Here is a 2109-nt window from a genome sequence, read left to right as displayed (position 1 = left end):
CATCACCACCCCAGCTCCACATCAGATCATCAGGCATTACATTCTCATAGGAGCACCAGTCCTTGATGGCCAAAAAGATTGGGGACCACTGTTATATTTTAAAATTTAGTCTACACAACAAATGCTTTGTTTAGGGGTACAGCCACTAAAATTAGCAGTCAGATGAGTGACCTAGGAAGGATTAGGGCTGAATTTCAGGCTTAGAGTTATGAATGCCAGATAGATATCGTTATCTAATTAGGTTCTGAGTTCCCAGTGTGAATCTGTCTTAAGAGAAGAGGCAATTGACCATCTTGAGAAGCAACCTGAAGAAGCAGAAAGGCACTGGGAGGGAGTTGGGAAATCAAGCTTTATACATACCTAAGTAATTTTACTAGAAGCCTTGGTTTTCTTCTCTATACTACAAGGAGATTGGATTGTATGATCCCTAAGGAAACTTCCACAGCTGCAGTTCGATGAATTTCTCAATGGAAAGTGTTCTCCCTCTCCCAGGCTTTATCCAGGAGCCATCAAATGGTCATTAACTCCAGTTACCAGTCATTGTGCTTGTACATGGAAAACTGACCTCATCGGTGTCCCCTTGGGTTTAAAATTACTGGTAATAAACTCCTCAGAAGTAATTACTGCTGCTACCCTGGTGTGCATCTTCAATTTATGGCAATTACACACGATTAGTCATAGCTTCCTCACCCCTTCACTCTTTATGTTTTAGCATTTAGAAATGGCAGACATTCCAGAAAGTCAGGATACATCAGAAGAAATATATCTGGCCTTCTAATAAAGAATATTTCTCAATTTTCCCTGATAATTGTGAGAAAAGGACAGGCCCTTGTTTTCTACATCACTAGTAAAACTGCCCACAACTCAGGTTGGCAGAATTTTTGCCAAAAAAGAGAAATAAATTGAAAGAAAATCCTAGAAGACCTTGAGATTAATTTTATGTATTTTATTTTAAAATTACCACTGATAAATATTTCTGTTCTTTGAGGTTTTAGCTATTATCCTATGGCTTGTCTTTCTGTTTTCATTTCAGCAGATAATTGCCTGCCTCAGGATATTGTTCTTTTTATAGAGAAAAATTTCTCATATCAGATTTTAAGTGCCTTCTGAAATTAACTCTTGGGTTCCTGCTTTGGCACAGTCAGGAATCATTCTCTGGTGAAGGCCTGCGTGAGGGTGATTGATCTACATATCTCTCCTCTGTTCCCCTTTAACCAAATACGAATATTTGTACTTGGTTCTTGATGATACTGCAGAGCTTATTGTAAAAGTGAAACTTCATGTACAAAAATGAAACAAGCTATTCAGTTATATATTCTACAAATCTTTTTCTTTCAATGTGTACCGCTAAATCTGTAGAAAAACATTAAGCCAGCACAGGTAAAGCAGTAAAGAATAGGTGCTACATAAACATGTATTGATGGGATAAATGAATGAATGAACACATGAAAGTATCTCCATTGACATCTTTTAAATGATGGCACAAAATACTCTCATCACACATGGGGCTATAATAAGAGCTACTTGGTTAGTCAATAAAACAAACACATTTAGCTTTAATTTTCAATATCCCTGCTAGGATTATTGACATAATTTGCTGGTGCCTAAAATACTAGCTTAATCTGCATATGGGGTAACCTAACACTCTCTAGGAATTATAAATAAATCTGTAAACTTTCTGGTCATTTTCAGATTGTATATCTATAGTTTTAGAAGACTTTCATAGGGTGAACAACTAGAGTATTTCAACTAGCAGAAAGAAGTACTCTGTACCTGAAAGAGATCTTAGAAATCATTTTAGCCCAAAGGTCCCTAACCCACTGACCACAAGCCAAATGTAGTCTAGATATGCCTTTGAGTTTTAAAAATATAATTTGAAAGCTTCTAGTCAGGGCCCTGACTTTGGGTTCTATACGGGCCTCAGTATCATTGCCTTTCACAAGCTGATTTCATATTCCGCACTGCTGCCTGGACCCGTCAGCATTTGCATTTATAACTTCTGATTTAGGACAGCACCCTGCAGGCTGTGACAACTGAAGCACAAAGAAGGGCACCAAGGTAGACTGAGGATTAGAGCAGAGTCTCAGGTAGGACTGTAGTCCAAATACT

Source organism: Pteropus vampyrus, unplaced genomic scaffold, assembly GCF_000151845.1.
Source record: "Pteropus vampyrus isolate Shadow unplaced genomic scaffold, Pvam_2.0 Scaffold165, whole genome shotgun sequence".
Classification (NCBI taxonomy): domain Eukaryota; kingdom Metazoa; phylum Chordata; class Mammalia; order Chiroptera; family Pteropodidae; genus Pteropus; species Pteropus vampyrus.
The sequence above is the reverse complement of the archived record's forward strand: the minus strand, read 5'-3'. Positions refer to the sequence as shown.